The following is an 18,096-nucleotide window of genomic DNA, read 5'->3' on the forward strand; positions in this document are numbered from 1 at the left end:
GAGAAGAGATCAGAGAAGAAACTCTCTGAGATCCACTGCTCAGCTCTGGCCTACATGCTGCAGATGTCAGAGGAAGTTCTGGATGAGTTGAACCTGAAGAAGTTCAACACATCATGGGAGGGACGACGGAGACTGATTCCAGCTGTGAGGAACTGCAGAAAGGCTCAGTGAGTCCAGATGTGATTAGCAAAATACATCATTTTATTTTTGTTTAAATGTTCATTATCACCCTATTAAACAGTTTTTAACTTGTTTATTGTAAACATTGCATGTCAGTTGTAGTTTTTTTTTTTTTTTTTTTTTTTTTACAGATGTTCTCCAGCAGTTTGAAACACTGTGAGAATGTAGATTTTCTTCGGTTTATCTACCTTTGTTTATATATACAACATATTAAAGTTGTCTGTTGATAAATATATCTAATTAGACATTAGTTGTCAATTTTAATATGTTCTAAATGTGCCTTAAAGGGATGTTTTCCATATTTTTATCATTTTAATCATGATGACTTTGTGGAGTCAGACATTAGATCAGATCACACTGACAGACTGTGTAGAAGAAGCCTAAATGTAACTCCATTTATCTCCATTACTTTGCAGATTAAAACAAACCAAAGTTTAAAAGTCTGCAGGTTTAAGAGGAACTGATGAGAATTATTGTGTCATGTCAGATAAGAAGCTGAATCATTGTGAAAAACAAAATGTCAAACAGGATGAGTCCAACTGTTTATCATCAAATGCTTGAAGTAAATAATAAAGTGTCTTTATTCATATTGACATATTTTATATTTATGTGTTATAACAGATTTTCTGAGTGCGGACTCTCAGAGAGACACTGTGAAGTTGTGGCCTCAGCTCTGAAGTCCAACCCCTCCCATCTGACAGAGTTGGACCTGAGTTACAACAAAAACCTGGAGGATTCAGGAGTGAAGCAGCTGTGTGATGGACTGAAGAGTCCAAACTGTAGACTGGAGACTCTGAGGTCAGTTCACTCAATGTTTTTATCACATTAAACAGTTCTCCTGTCAGGATTGACAGATAGAAAATGGACCAGCAACAGTTGGTTTAAATGCAGGAGCATCATGTTGTTAATATCAGCAGGTGTCTCCTCAGTCATCGGTGGTCGGTCTGATCTCAAATCAGGACCAGTCTAGTGTTTACATGTACATTTAAAAAGTTATTAGAGTCAGGAATCATTCTTTCTGTTCATACTGTCTGTGGAGAAACTCATCAAGTAATTTCTTCCAGTGTAGTTGTGTTAGGAAGAGAGCACTTCACAGTCAGTGTGGACAGTAGGAATTCTAAGAACTCTGTAATGTCCATCTGACATGTGACTGTTGTTTGAAGACAGACTTGAAAATATGAACTTCTTTTTTAACATTTTAACAACACCAACCTACTGAGATACCAAATACAGCAAGAAGAACGTCATGGAGCCAATGAACTAATGAAAAGTTTGTTTTCCAACCAGTGGTGATTTTGGTTAGGAAATTCTGGTGTGACCATGTAGGAAAATCTTGAAATGTAATCCAGAAATACCATAATCAATACCCTCATAACAAAAACACCGAAACCTGGAGAAAATTCACGCAACATGCAAACTCCATCCAGAAAAGCACAATTCAGACCCAGCCCCGACCTTCTCGCTGGGAGTCATCATTGCTCACCAACACACCACTGTACCAATCTGACAACATATATTATCATACCAATAGCACCACCAAACAGCAGATCTCACTATATCACATACTCAACATCAAAACAATAACACGACAACAATATAAAACACAATGCACGGCTCATGGCATGATCAGCCCACACCCAATACACAGCAATCAATACACAAAGTCACTACACACAACATACCACATCCAAACAGCCATTTCAGGTGGACAGCTCCATGAGATTGTGTCCCCCAAAATATATCGCCAGTAACACATAACACAAGTTCCCCAATAAATCAAACAATATGTAATCAATTTCATTTAGATTAAATATAAATGTTACTCACCAAGCACCAATCTCCCTGTTAACCAAGTTTTCCTCTTAAACTACTCCTGGTTGAAAAACTTAGTTTTGTCTTTTCCCTCTTGAGAAATGATTAAATCTTCTGGTTGATGTGCTCCCAAACCTTTTATCTCCAACTGCTCCAGAAGTAAAGTCCTAGGTAGTCAACTTGATTCATCTTGAAATTAATTAATTAGTGTTAAGGAATCTTAAAACTTAATTGTTTAATGTGCAGATTGCTACTGAAATATCAATACTTCCAGTACCAGGTCTTTATGCCCTAAAATTGATTCTCAAATCAAAATAACAATACTTTCAATACTTCAGTTATTCGAGGTAATATACTAACACAATGGAAAATAACTAAACTATTGAGTTGTGGCAACACAGCAAACCTTGTCAAACACCTCTGGTTAAACCCCAACAGGAGGACAGAAGAGGAGAGCACATGATTAGAATTAAGATGCAAGTTTTCATTTTATAGTAGCTCTTAATAGTTAGACAGTGATTTATTTAAATTGTGTTATTATTTTACTTACCTCCCTTTTTCAAGTGTTTGAAACAGCATTTTTACATATTTTATATGATTGTGTCCTCTGTTTGTTTTTTCTGTTGTATATTAGCTTGACCATAGTAAATGAAGCTACAACATCAATATAGTTCTGAGTTTAAAGTAAATAAATGAATAAATTACTCTAATGTCTGTTCTTTATGATGCTATAGTTTAAATACACTAAAAAACACTACTTGTTGTAGGTTTGCCAGACACATTGGGGTGTATCAATATCAGATTGGTATCGTCGATGCGAGCCTGAATTTTACTCAGTGTCTGACTGGAAAGGAAATCGGTGGTATCGAACTTCACTAAAATGAATGCTCTTACAATATGTACGTTAGCCGAGCTAACTGACCTGTACAGCTCCTGCCCTTGTTACAAATCAGCCAGTGAGAAGCAGTCTGGACCCCTGAAGCCCAGGCCCCACTGACCAAACTGAAGTGTGCACTGTACACAGACATACGCGCAGAAGCTCACCAACACTGTAGGTCAGGGCCATCTCAGTTCTGCCCCACCTAGTAGAAACAGCTCATTGATTAGGACGTAGTAATGTTGATCTGAACATTAAAACCTGAACACATCTGATGAAGAAGTCAGATTTAATTAACATCTTTTATTCTTTACTCAGATTGATTGGCTGCAGGTTGTCAGAGTTCAGCTGTGATTCTCTGGTCTCAGCTCTGAAGTCCAACCCCTCCCATCTGAAATATCTGGACCTGAGTATCAACTCCAACCTGAAGGATTCAGGAGTGAAACATCTGTGTGGTTTTCTGGAGAGTCCAGACTGTAGACTGGAGACTCTGAGGTCAGTTCACTGGATGTCTGTTATGGATCTGATATGGTGATGATCCACAATAACACAAGGACAAAGTCACTCTACTCATTTTAGAGAACAGCTCATTGATTAGGACGTAGTAATGTTGATCTGAACATTAAAACCCGAACACATCTGATAGATTTTCAATGATTTTATTAACATATTTTATTCTTTATTCAGGTTGAGTTGCTGCAGTTTGTCAGAGATCAGCTGTGATTATCTGGTCTCAGCTTTGAAGTCCAACTCCTCCCATCTGAAACATCTGGACCTGAGTGAAAACAACCTGAAGGATTCAGATGTGAAGCAGCTTCTTGATCTTGTGAAGAGTCCAGACTGTAGACTGGAGACTCTGAGGTGAGTGGAGGGTTGGAGTCAGTTCATTCTTCTTTCAGTAGTTTTGTACTAGACACAGAATCTAAATGTGTTTCCTGGAAACCTGCTGCTGTTTTCTTCAGAGATGCTGTCAGAGGAGAATGGAGACAGACTGGACAGAAAGACAGAGACAACAGTCAGACAATCAGATCATCCTGAAGCTTGTTGTGTTGATGTTTTCAGGAAATAAATGTGGATTCCAGCTGACAGCCTTACTAGATGAATAGAGACAGTGGTCCTCATTCATCAGATCTGATCTCAGACTCTTTGTTCTCTCACCTCAAAACTAAACAACTGATCAGTTTCATCTTTGTCACAGCTCTGAGATCAGTCTGACTGAAGCCTGTAAATCACAGAACCATCATTACATTTAGTAACCATGTGGTCTTTGTACAGAGCAGAACCTCTGCTGAGGTCCAGTCATCACATCTGTATCTCTGTCATTAGTTTCATCAGATATCTTCAATGTTTCTTAGTCAGCTGATGCTTCAGAAACACATGAGATGTTCATCAACACACTCAGACTCTTTATTGAAATGGAACAGCTGGAAATCCTTCACTAAAGTGTTTGTGCAGTAATGAAGCGTTGATGACTCTCAGCAGTTTATTTCCTCTGTGGACTTGAGAGAAATGTGCAGAGGAAACAGACTTGATGCTAAAAGTCTGTGCAGGTCTGTGAGCTTCCAGCTACAACACGTTAACATGAAGCTGAAAGGAAGCTAGCTGAGCTCCACAGCTGCTCTGAACAGGACTGAAGTCCCTGCTGCTCTTTATACTGGATGTGCTGCATCACTGGCTGACACCTGATGAAAAGAGTCTCTGGAAACACTAAATTATCTCCTCTCTTCTTTCTTCTTCTCTCTATAGCTGGGAGCCATTGTTCTAAACAGGACGGTATGTGAGCTGAGAGAGGAGGAGCTGAGTCCTGATAATCCAGAGGTTGAATCAGCAGCAGCTTGTGTGTAGAGAGACTCTGACTGGACCATGTTACTGGGAGGTGGAGTCAAGAGGAGAGCTTCATCCACATGTTTCTCATTTAACATCATCAACAGAGCTGAAATCAATCTATTCTAACAGAACCAACAAATAAAGTCCAGCTCCTCTTGAATTTTCACCTCTAGATGGAGCCAAATCTCCACTAATGACCTTTATGGAGTCAGGGCTGAATATATATTATTATTATTGTTATTAAATAACAGTATACGTGTGTTTTAACATTTAGCACTTCAGCTAAAACAATGCTTCTACACGAGAAGCATTTTTCTTTGTGTATTTCTTTTACTTTGTGTCAGGAAACATTGAAAATACCACATAAAATGTAAAGTATTTATTGTGTTTTTTTTTTTACACATTTAGAGGTAAATAGAATAAGACAAGAGTACGTAAAAGTGTTGTCTGTGATTGGATTCTTTGTGTCTTTGAAACACTGAAAATACAATAGAAAATGTAAAGTAAAAGTGGGAAATGTTCCTATGATATTACTGTAACTGTACTTTCCTGTAGGATTATTTCATCCTGGATTTATCTGTTTATTCATTTTTTGTGCGTAATGATATAAAAACATGTTCCTTATGAAATTGTGACAAAGTGGGTCAGACCATTTGTCTCATTATTCCATCTTTAGTTTAACCATACTTGTTTTCAGTTATGTTGCCATCAGTAATCACCATTTTGCAGATACAGACTATCCCGGGTTTGTTTGTGTTTTGTATTATGTTTGGTTATATTTGGTAGCTTCACATCTTGGTTAAAATAGACACTTACACATATTGTTAGATTTAGTTATAGTTTATTGATTTACTTCTTGTTAAAATAAGTCATGTATATATTCATTTATGTTACTTACCATACTTACCATGTAGCCAGAGTCAAAGGAGGGAGTGCGGCCATATTGCCTACTTTTATACTCAGGTGACATGATTGGGGGCAGGTCATTGGACTAGTCCAAGTGGGTACGGGTAAGGGAAATTACTCAAAAGTATTATTTAGGTTTATTTGTTATTAAATGAAGAAATGGTTAAATAGGGATCATCAGTAATGTAGGTAAATGTGTTTTGCTGTAGTTAGGTATGAGATTAACTTTGTTAATGGTTTTATTAGGAGCCAGTGGACTCTCTTCACATAGTGGTACAGCCAGGGAGGCTGGGTTACGAGGAGGAGAGGGTATTTAAGCAGAGGCCTTTTGTTGGTCGGGGAGGAAAGACAGTGTGCTTATCAGGTGTAGCTATTTACACATGATTTCAGTTGAATCTTGCTTTGTTATAAGTTGAATTTTCTTTAGTTTAACTTGGTTAACTGTTCAGTTACCTTTTTTTTTGTTGTATATACTTTTGTTAATACAGACAAATCTGGAAGCACCTGTAAATAAACACCTTGCGGTGATTTTTTCTAACCAAACGGCCTCCTTTTTTTCACTACATAGTTTTATTTTGAACATAACAGCAGTCATATTCTATGAGATGAGTAGAGATGAAGAATAACTATATTAATTAAAATAGATTGAACATTTGGTGCATTTAAATGTTATTTGAAAAAAATGGGGGATTTATTGCGTTTTTAGTGATTTAGAGATAAATTTAAAAAATGTAATGACGCACTCTACAAGTTACGCAGGGGGCGTGGCCAGCGGCTGTTGTTACTGCGGCTTCATCCGAAGAGAAAAGAGACACTGAGCGAAACAGGGCGACACTCTCCTCACAATAGTTGTGTTTTTGGTCAGTAAGCGGATATTTTGTGACAGCACGCAGCCGAGCCGGTGAGTTTTGGTTTATTCATTCAAAGTAGCTCAAAGTGAGAGGACACATGTTCGCGGCTCCTTTGAGAAACACTGCTGCTGCTATTACGCAACTTAATCAGGAACATTTTCTGCAAACATTTATTGCTGTGTCACGTTTTTCTGCGTCCTTGCTTTATACTATGTCAATAATATCCGGTTCCACACTCATCCTGGTCCGTTCACAGTGTCATTTCTAAGAGCGTGTAGTTATATGTGGATATATTTACACATATTTCTATATATTTCTCATCCAATTTAAACTTTTACTTTAAAAGTGGTTGTTTTCCAAACTAGGCCTTCTCTGTTTGCAGGAGGACAATGATTAAGTGATTAAGTTAAAGCAAAGGGAGTCGTTTGAATGGACACAGCATCTTAAATGGAAAGATTTGTTAGTTTACTGCTTTATTTAGCTGTAACTTTAATAACCTGAATGTTCAGCTTCAGAAAGAAATCAATCATTCCCATTGGTTGCAGCTGTGAGGTGTTGGGTCTACAGGTTGAGCATCAGTTTAAATGAGGTGAATATAAAGGACTGTTCTTATTCATCACTTAGTTTCTCTTTAAAATGAGCAGAAACTGGAGAAAAACTACTTTTCTGATTTCCTACAGCTGAAGGCAACATGTCCAGATCACTTCTTTTGTTCCACCAACAGTTTCAAACTGGAGGAAATTCAGTTGATGAGAAAGAAAAGTAGCAGATATTCACATTTTAAAAGTTGGGACTGTTGATTTAGGCCAGCAGCTTGTGTGTGTGTATCATTAAAATATTTTTTTATAATTACATTACTGTGACATGAAATTGGTGTTCACTTGATGTACAGATATAACAGTTGTGTGTGTGTAATTTGTATCTTTTTGTGTGCGTTTATAAATGTGCATTTATTGCAGATTGTGTTTATTAGACACTGCACAAAATGCTTTGAGTGTCCTGATTGTAGGGGTTAAGAACATTTAAATAAATGAATTAAAATCTAAACAAATATATTTGACAAAATGTGGAAAATGTATAAAATTATATTTTACCTTTTAGAAAAACAAAAATACACGTATATCTCATGTTTGGCCTCAGTGTATTGTAAAAGAAGTCATGTCTATAATTCTGATACTTCTGGAGTATTGCAACATTTCTATGTTCATAATTATAACAATTATGACTATGAAAATGACAACAATCAAAGATATTTATTTCACCTTGTTTGCATTTTTAATGAGCATGTATTTCCATGTCAAAGTTTCTCTTAGCCACAGCCTATAATTAGAAAAATATAAATAAATTCTCCTTGAAGTGATTATCAATTTCTTTCAGTTGGAATATTTTAATAATATATAAATGTCCCTGAAGATAATTTCAGGTGAAAAGGGCTGAATAATATTAAATTAAGAAGGATAAATAAATAATATTATATATGGTAACTGTGGTTGATTGATGAGGTTGTTTGTTCACTGCCCTCCGGTGGCCACAGTTTGTAACTACACCTACGTCTCTGAAGTCGTTACACCCGAAGTATTGGGGTCAATAACTCCTGCAAGAAGGATTGTTATTATTTTTACTTATTACATTTAAATATTTTTAAAAAAGATTTTAAAATAGAAAACTATTCCAGAACTATGAACTCCAGTGCAGAAAGACTATGGAAATAAATTATTATTAAATATAATTTTTAGTATTACATTACTGTGCCATGAAGTTGGTGTATTTTTTGTTTTAGAAAAACAAATATAATGCATTTGTATCTGTCATGCTCTGTATATTGTAAAAGAAGCCATGTTTATAATTCTGAATTGAATGTTTAGTCAGTCATGAACTTTGTCTTTTGAACTTATAAATGATTGAGTTTCTGCAGGTTGTCAGAGATCAGCTGTTATTATCTAGTCTCAGCTCTGAAGTCCACCCCCCTCCCATCTGAAACATCTGGACCTGAGTAAAAACTACAAACTGAAAGATTCAGGAGTGAAGCAGCTTCTTGATCTTGTGAAGAGTCCAGACTGTAGACTGTGGAGGGTTGGAGTCAGTTCATACTTCTTTTAGTTATAGTGTAGTAAACACAGTTTGTCTCAATACAAAGATCCAGCTGTTTTCCTCAGTGAAGCTGTGAGAGGAGACAACAATCAGCCAATCAGATCATCATGAAGCTTGTTGTGTTCATGTTTTCAGGAAATAAATCTGAATTACTTCATGGTCATTGCATTTAGCATTAGCATTTAGCATACGTCCTCTTTGAGTTAATCGTTCCATAACCACTGCTCCTGTTTTGGAGCGTTCACATTGAGCCAGTTTCTTGTGTCTTACTCTCTGCTAGTAACACTTTAGTCAAGTACAGATCTTCTTTCACTACAACCTTCTCAATATTCCCAAGAATCATCACTTGTGTTTGGAATTTCACATCCCAAGACATTTTTTACGACTGAGTTAACATTTTGCCAGTATATCCTCATTTTTATACACTTCCAGAAGATGCGTTCATGGTCTGCCTCCACGCTCCCACATAATCTCCAGCAGTCCTGCTGTGAAGCCAGTTGCCTAGATTTTTATCTTTGCTGTTATAAAATAGTGAGTTAGGTTTTTCCAGCAGAACTCCCTCCATATGAATGAATTTGTTGTTGTACGTTGTGTCTCACACATGTGGTGCCACTCCTCCTCTTGTATTTGGATTTTTAGCTCTGCTTCCCTTTTTGCTTTTTTATAAAGTGTTGATTCCTTCCTGCTGTCACCCAAAGCTCGATAGAAAGCAGAGATGTTTGTGTGAACCTCATCTCTTTTGGGGAATAATCTCTCAGCTGCAAGTGTCTATAGAAGTCTTTGTTTTCGAGGCTGTTCTTTGTCTTTAGATCTTGGAAACTTAGAAGTTGTCCACCTTCTGATACTGTACATGTTGAATGCTGGATCATACGACTCTGGCTTCAACTTTAACCAAGTAGATCAGAAACTGAAACAAGTAGCAAAAGCTGTCTTCATGATAGTGCATCATGACTTTTTCATTCAACATACTATACACAACATAGTACATTATATCTTTTCTATTGCATACTATAATATGACTTTTTTAATTCATACTATACTACGACTTTTTTTTCATACATTTCTTATCACATACTATACTTTGACTTTTCTGCTGGACATACTATACGATGACTTTTTTATTGGACAAACGGTTTTGTTCTAACATCTGCTTCTATATCACTACACCGGTCCACATCCATGATGGTTTCCAAGACTCAACCCAGAGAACAGGACCTTCACAAGCAATAACACCCTATAGGTAAAGTACATTACATTAACATTTAATACGGTTTTTAAATTGTTCATTTTATGGCTTTTAACATTTTCATCAAAACTCTTACATCATTTTCTTTTTTTTAACCTACAGTAGGACGCCTACAAGTTGTGGACTTTTTTAAATTTTTTTTTTTACTATAACTTTTTTTTAAAACTAGAGTAACAGGTATTGTTGAAATAGACACTCATTTTGTTGCAGCCTGTTGCATATTAGTTAGTGGGTTTAGTTCTAACCTCCTACTTCTATCACTCCAGAACATCAGGAGGAGACACGGCCATGATGGTTTCTAAGACTACGACTAAAGAACAGCAACGTTGCAGGAAGACTCTACAGGTGAAGTTTATTACATTACTATTTTAAACAGTTTTAAAATTAGTCATCATGACAAACCATGATAATCCAAACTGGCTTAACATTTCATTCATCAAAAGTCTTCCATCGTTTTCGATAGAGCAATAGATAGGTAGTCATAACATGTAAGATTTTTTGTTGCACACTAGTAAATGTTGTTGGTTTAGTGTTAACCTCCTACTTCTATCACTCCAGAACATCAGGAGGAGACGCGGCCATGATGGTTTCTAAGACTTCACCTGAACAACAGCAACTTTGCAAAAGGTGCAGTGTATTAAATTAAATGATCATGTTAAAGTGGTTTAAAATGATGTTATGTTATTGTCTGTTATATTATGTACGTAGGACTTCACGTGAAGAGGAGGATCTTCACGCTGCAGGTAACGTATATTTTTTTATAGTTTATTTATATCTGTCCCTCTGTTTGGAGGGACAGATATGTTTGTACTGGACCCCCACAGCTTTTCCACGTGCGGCGGCAAAGAGATAATGAAGGCCCTCCCCCCTCTGCAGACTCCACCCACTAAGCCTGACCACTAACTCCACCCATTAACTCCTCCCCCTGACCCCACCCATTAACCCACTAGTCCCTCCTCTCTGCTGACTCCACCCACTAAGCCTGACCACTAACTCCACCCATTAACTCCTCCCCCTGACCCCACCCATTAACTCCTCCCCCTGACCCCACCCATTAACCCACTAGTCCCTCCTCTCTGCTGACTCCTCCCCCTAAAGCAGCTCCTGGCTCCTCCCATTAACCAACTGACCACTCCTCTCTGCTGACTCCTCCCCCTCACTGACTACACCCACCACTGGCTCCTCCCCCCACCACTGACTCCTCCCCCTCACTGGCTCCTCCCCCCACCACTGACTCCTCCCCCCTCACTGTAAAACTCCAGCTGCTCTTAGTTATGGGAGACATAACCCCGTCCTTCTACCTCTCAGAAACCACGGGGAGGACACGGCCCCCCCCGCGCCTGCTACCACAGGACCCACTCCGATGATCCAGGCCCCCGACAACGGGTTGGATTCGAACCAATCTCCTGCGACTTCCAGCCGCGGTTGAACCACCACACGCCACCAAGAACCCTTCACACTTGGACCTTCTCTCTGAGCGCTTTTGTCATCGTCACTTTGGAATCCGGACTTTAAAAGTCACGATTGTCATAAGATTTGAACCCATGACTTAGAAAGTTTCAACTACTCATTTAACTCTTTGAGCTATTTAACTGCAGGATTTTAGTCTTTCATAAACATTTTCCATCAGTTTCTTTGGGTGTTGATCTTCAAAAGTCACGACCGTCATAATATTTGAACCCATGACTTCACACTCACCATTGACTCTTCTAACAGTCTGAGCTATTTGTCCACATGTTCCTGGTCTTTCTTGGAGATTTTCAGTCTCTACTTTGAGTGTTGGACTCTAAAATTCATAGACTGCGATAAGATTTGAACCCACGTCTTTAGAACCGCCAAGAAGTCCTCTACCAGCCTGAGCTATCTGACCACAACTGTTCTCACTCTTCCTGGAGCTTTTCTGTTTGTTTCTGTGGTTGATTAAATGTAAAAATTTCTCATGGGGGATTGAACACATGTCTCCAGAACATCAATGAACTAACCTAACACCTTAGGCCATCAGAGAAAAGCTGTTGTGTTCAGATTATATCAGGGTTTTTTAGTCTTTTCTCTGGATGTTGGACATTAAAATAAAAAGAAAACTGTCCAAGGATCAAACCAACAACCTTCCAGTCCTTAGAGGAGACTCTAACCACTTGAGCCACTGAACCAGAGACAACAACACATCTACTTTTACATCTTTTCAGGCTTTCATGTTGGTATTAATATTTAAAATGAACTGAACCATCCAGGCATTGAACCCAAACCTTCAGAACCTCTGAGGAAAGACTTAACATCATGAGCCACGACCCCAGAGACACCGAGATGCTTTAAACTTTAAAAGCATTTTAGTTTTTCCTCTGTCACTTAGAGAATAAAATGTCAAAAGCAGAGCTCTTGATTTGATCCACTGGTTTCAGACTGAGAGACAGAACCACAGCTGATCTCACTGAGCTACTCTTCAACCTGGATGTGCAGCTTTTTGTTGTTGTGTTCATTGTTCACTTCCCTCAGAAGCAACAACAGAAAGAAGTCAGTAGCCTAGAGTTGAACCTAGGACCTAAGAACAAGGAGGAGTTACTAGGACGTCTCACCTCACTGAGCTATTCACAAAGTTTAACCAAAGGAAGTTTGTCCTTAGATTTCTAGATCACCAGCCTCAGCACCAGCTCATCCTTCTCTACTGGGTTTTCTCTTCTCACTCAATGAGTCATAAAGTCTCTTTGAGGATCAGTGTTAGTGGATGTGCACAGTTGTAGTTTCTGACACTGACCACTGGAGGGCGGTGATGGTGATAGTTTAAAAACACTTCCTGTCCTCTGGGTTCATTGAATCGTTCAGGATCAGGAGCGACTCTGATTTATTTGAGCTTCATCACTCCTCCTCTTCCTCCTCCTGCTGAAGGTAAAATCGTTTCTCTGGTTCCTCTCCTTTAGTCTGGTGTCAGTGTTTGTGTTGATCAACAGGCTGCGTTCACCTGCGCAGGTGAGTGTGTTTTCAGAGCAGTGAGCCTCCTCCTGCCTCTGACTCATCAATTCACTGGTTAAAGAGTCAAAACAGACTCTGCAGACTGACCTGCCGCTTCCTCTCAGTCTCAGTGTTCACCACTAAGTCACAGTTGATCAACTCACTGGAGAAACGTGGAAGAAACACGCGGACAGAGGCAACGTGTTGCTGATCAGCTGTTTCACTTCCTGATCAGTCCGCTGCGTTCAGGACAAATCGGACATTTCAGACTCTCTGGTCAAATCCAGCTGCATTTAGAAAAATAATTAACCGACAAAATAAATGTTAATTTAAAGACGATTTTCTGTATTTCATCAACAATTCTACTAACAAAGTATCAAAGCTGTCGAAGTGTTCACTGTACAAATAAACTTGTCAGTTCAGTCTGTTACTGATAATCTCAAATGATAGAAACATGGGTGATTTTTAAGATCAGGTGGGGCTTTGTTTAAATGTGCTGCAGAAATATAAATAAAACTGAAAACATATAAGGTGTCGTCCAACAGAAACTTGACTTTCCATCACGTACGTTAATTTTTCAACAGGAACAAATGATGAAGGTCTGAGGTTGACTCCACATGGAACCTCCTCCTCTAGTTTGTTTGTGTGTGTTCATGTCATTTAGACTGAGTTCAGTCATTTTTCAGGTGTGAATCCAGGACGTGTCGTCCTTCTTTTTATTTTTCAGATGAGTTTCCAGGTGAAAACTGAAGACGAGTCGTGGTCTGACTTGGTCTCCTTCTCATCCTGAACCTTTCCTCAGAGCTGGTCTTATCATGAGCTTCACAGAGAAACCTTCTGACTTCAGGTCAGCACAGTCACCTCAGAAACAGCAGAGAAACTAAGACTCAGTTATTTTGTTAGAACAGAATATTCTTTATTGTCATTGCAGATCTCAGGTTGTTCAGTGTTATCTGAAGTCAAAAATATGATAAAATATGAATATGGAATATAATTTGCAATATTTATGTTAAATGATAAAATGTTCTTCCACAGTGACTCCTCACAGGAAACTGTATTAAAATGTGATTTGTTGTTTTTTATGGTAAAATAAAATCTTTTTATCAAACTGAAGAGTGATTATTTTTGTTCCTAATATTTTGTCCCTGTTGTTAAACTGGTGGTTTTGTGGTGAAACATCAGTATGAGGCTTTAAAAGGACGTTTGTGTGTCGTCCACCGTGTTTGTCAGGTGTGGTGGTGAAGTTTTGGAGGTTGTGTGTTCAGCTCCAGGTCAGACAGTGACTTGAAGGAAGTCCTCCTCACCCAGAGGAAGGACGGCCCTCACCACCTGAGTGGTTTCAGAGAAAGACTCGTTCATCTGACTCGTCCCAGTCATTTGAGTCAGGAGTTGATGGTTCGGACGTGAAAATCTCAGGAAAACATGAAGGACGGGACTTGAACCCCGACCTCCTGATATCAAACCCTTTACTTTACCTCTACACTAAAAACCCAGAGCCCGCTGGCTCCTGCCTGGAGCTGGGTAGTCGCCTTTTTTCAGCTTTTGGCCACTTACACCAGAAATAGAAGTTAAAAATTTTATATTTTAAGTTGAGAAGTAGCTCGGTGCGTTAAAATGCAGCCTCCAAATCTGAAGGTTGCAGGTTCGAGACCAGCTTTTATAAATAAGCTTGTATGCTTCTCATTGTAAAATAAAACAAGTCTCTATGGGAGTTGAACCCACAACCTCTGTACCCCCAACCCTTCTTCTTGCTCCCTGAGCCACTTTCTTACACTCTCTCATCATTTTTTGGTATATTTGTCATCTAATTTTGGGGAAATTTTTCAAATTTTGGAAAAAATAAAAAAGTTGGCTCCGCCTCCCACAGACTCCGCCCCTCTGAGGAGCCGTTCAGCTCTTGATTCAACTCCCGACTCACTGAGCCGTTCAGTCAGTGACTCCCTCAACCTGAAGACTCTCAACCTCAGACTCTCCTCTGGACTCTGGAGAAGCTTTGAGTGTTGGACCAGTGAAGCAGCTGAAGACTGAAGACACAGTCTCTCAGTGTTTTTACAGCCACTAACCCTCCACCTCCAAATGTCTGAACCTTCTAACAGCCACAGCTCTTTGAGCTCATCTGGAGATCTTTAGTTTAACTTTGATTTAAATTCACATGAGCAGAAGAAATATTTTTAGAGTTTCATCTACGAATTCAATCTTTTCTTCACTGGACAGATTCCTGAATCTCAACATTATCAAAGACCTGAACACTTTAAAGCCACAGAAACACAGAAACACATCCAGCAGCTTTTTCTGACTTTTATTTATTAAATATGTGAATTTATTTATTTTTAATATCTGAGAGGCCTGAATTATAAAACATTGCGTGTCAACCTTTGGTTTCTACGATGAACTGAGTGTCTTTAGGCTGCAGACTGCTGGTCAGACACAAACAAGACAACAAAAAGATTATTTTTTCATTCATTCGGTGTGAACATGAATGTATCCTGGTCTGGATCCCTGCAGGATTTACCTTTAGGTGTAAAGCTACATAATATTTTAACCAAAACAACGCAAGCTCCTCCTCTATTAGCTTTAAAGCTAACAGCTAAACACGAACAGGAAGTCAACTTTAACACGAAATATGACTGTACCTGGACATAACTCTCGATATCTACATATCATTTATTTCCTCTTCATAGAGTCGCGAGTTATTTCATCTAAGGACAAACAACGTTAACTTGAGACCGAAGTTACGTTGCTCGCTTAACATTAATCAGGTTAATTAACCAACACCTGTTAATCACTTCCGGTTTCTGCTTCTTCGACATTAAAATGACCTGTGATGGACATTCCTCTCCATCTGGTGGTGAAATGATGAACTACATGATGTCGCTTTAATAACAACAGAGAGACCATCACGATCACTGCCCTCCAGTGGTCACTGTCGGTAACGACAACTGTCCGAGGTATGTTTACTGCCCTCCGGTGGTCACAGCAGGGAACTACAGCTAGCACTGTACAATTAAACAATATGAATAAAAATGTACAACAAAACCAAGACTAACATCTGTCTGAATGATAATAATATTTATAAATATAATAATAATAAAATTCTTCTCACATTTCTTCTTTTTAACTGCATCTACTGCATTAATCCATGAAACCAGATGAAACTAATCAGCTGGTTAAACTCCAAGCGCCTTAAAGACATAAAGACCCAGATGACCTGTAATTTTCTACTTTTAAACTCAGACAAAACAGAAGTCACTGTATTTGGCTCTAAACATGTCAGAGATTCATTATCTAATCACCTGCTTTTGTTGGATGGCGTTACCTTGGCCTCCAGTACTACTGTGAAAAACCTTGGTGTTATATTTGACCAGGATATGTCCTTTAATTCTCACATAAAGCAGGTGACCAGGACTGCTTTCGTTCACCTTCGTAATATCATCAACATCAGGAACATCCTCTCTCAGAGTGATGGGGAAAAAGTAGTTCATGCATTTGTGTCTTCCAGGCTGGATTATTGTAACTCGTTACTGTCTGGCTCCAAATACTATTTAAAAAGCCTCCAATTGATTCAAAACGCTGCAGCAAGAGCACTGACAGGAATTAGCAAGAGAGATCCTATTACTCCGGTATTAGCTTCTCTTCATTGGCTCCCTTTAAAATCTAGAGTTGAATTTAAAATCCTCCTCCTTACATACAAGGCCCTGAAAGGCCGAGCTCCATCATATATGAAAGACCTCATATAACCATACTGTCCCAACAGATCACTACGATCTCTAAGTGCAGGTCTGCTTGTGGTTCCTAGAGGTTCTAAAAGTAGAATGGGAGGTAGAGTCTTCAGCTATCAGGCTCCTCTCCTGTGGAACCAGCTCCCAGTTGGGGTCAGGAGGCAGACACAGTCTCTCCGTTTAAGGTCAGGACTAAGACTTTCCTTTTTGACAAAGCTTATAGTTATAGCTGGACTTAACCATCCCTTAGTTATGCTGCTATAGGCCTAGGCTGCAGGGGGACGATGCACTGAGGACGTGTCCTCTCCTCTCTCTTCTCTGGCTCCTGTCCTCTAATATCTTATCATTTTATTTTCTATCTCTTATAATCTATCTATCCCCCTCCATCTTCTTGTGAGGGTCTCTGGTCTGGAGGGCTGAATATCTGACCTGTGGAGTTCTAAGCAACATCTGCTGCCGTGGCCTCATCAACCAGCCCAGTCTTCATGGTCTGGAGTGCTGTGTATCAGACCTGTGGAGCTCCATAAACTACATCTGTCCCAGTCTTCATGTCCTCCTCCAGTTGTCCACTCCTACCTAGATAAACTATTCACCAACCTGCCCATAATTCCTGTCATACTCACAAACTGTCTCACAGATCATCAGCTATGTGTTATATTACTAGATCCTACATGTTTCCTTCAGCTTGATGTTTGTTTCTATGACAGAAGTTTGTTTATCTTGTTTCTCCTGTTCTTCTTTTCTCTCCATCTTCTCTGTTTCTACCCGGCTGGTCTTCAGCAGATGGTTCCTCCATATGAGCTGGTTCTGCTCCAGGTTTCTTCCTGTTAATGCGAGTTTTTCCCTCAGGCTGATCTGGAGGTTTCAGGCTGGTTTTTGTGAAGCGTCTTGAGACCATTTGTATTGTTATTGGCGCTTTATAAATAAAACTGAATTGAATTGAAAATGTAAAATCTTTGGTATGTGTGAGTATTATTGGATGTGGACAGTTGTAGTTACTGACAGTGACCACTAGAGGCCAGTGATCGTGACAGTTTCTGGATTCATCTGTTCCTAATATTTTGACATATTTTTCTACCACTGTATCTACCTGTCACTGACTGTCATGTTGTCAACTCTCTTGCAGTTCACTGTTTCACCACCATATCCCATCAATCACCTGGAGTCAGTCACTGAATATTAATGAATGAAAAGTATCACAAACAATTTTTTTTAGATATAACACTGCGGACAATGTTTTACTACAACATAGAAACTATCAGACGAGTGTTTCCAGAAGCCGTCAGTCAACATTATGTCTGTTTATAATGAGGAGGAACAAACTGAATCATTCACAGCAGACAGCTTAGTTAGACTGAGGATTTATTCACATCATTTACTTTAGTAAAAGCACCAGACTGTAGTAAAATACTCCAGTCCTGCACTGACAATCTGTGTTAACAAGAAAATGTTGTTATAGTATCAAGAGTAAAAATATTTCCTGTGACATATTATTATAATTATCAGTATTAATGTCTTTTTAGTAATTATTATTAAACCGTCTTAAACTGAAAACACTGACACTGAAGATTCTACACATGAAATAAATTAGAGAAAATTATTATTAACTGACAGTGACAATGATTAAATGAATCAAGAACA

General features: G+C 38.7%; 3 long non-coding RNA genes across 4 annotated transcripts in view; 2 read left to right on the forward strand and 1 right to left on the reverse strand.

Moving 5' to 3' along the window:
* The window catches only part of LOC125001096, a 24,780-nt gene extending 15,372 nt beyond the window's left edge, over positions 1-9,408 (reverse strand). The window contains exon 1 of the long non-coding RNA XR_007111508.1: positions 9,274-9,408. This is a non-coding gene — a long non-coding RNA (uncharacterized LOC125001096). The remainder of the gene's footprint in view (positions 1-9,273) is intronic.
* The window catches only part of LOC125001056, a 28,007-nt gene that overhangs the window by 7,067 nt on the left and 2,844 nt on the right, over positions 1-18,096 (forward strand). The window lies entirely within an intron of this gene.
* LOC125001050 lies at positions 6,376-13,846 on the forward strand. Of its 2 annotated transcripts, XR_007111456.1 has the most exons (7): positions 6,409-6,503; positions 6,999-7,042; positions 7,134-9,784; positions 10,057-10,135; positions 10,349-10,417; positions 10,499-10,533; positions 11,099-13,846. It is a non-coding gene; the product is annotated as an uncharacterized LOC125001050 (long non-coding RNA). The 2 variants fall into 2 exon arrangements; XR_007111455.1 differs by lacking the exon at positions 6,999-7,042 and having other exon boundaries at positions 6,376-6,503; positions 9,739-9,784; positions 11,099-11,742.

The sequence above is a fragment of the Mugil cephalus genome, chromosome 23, assembly GCF_022458985.1.
Source record: "Mugil cephalus isolate CIBA_MC_2020 chromosome 23, CIBA_Mcephalus_1.1, whole genome shotgun sequence".
NCBI classification, from domain to species: domain Eukaryota; kingdom Metazoa; phylum Chordata; class Actinopteri; order Mugiliformes; family Mugilidae; genus Mugil; species Mugil cephalus.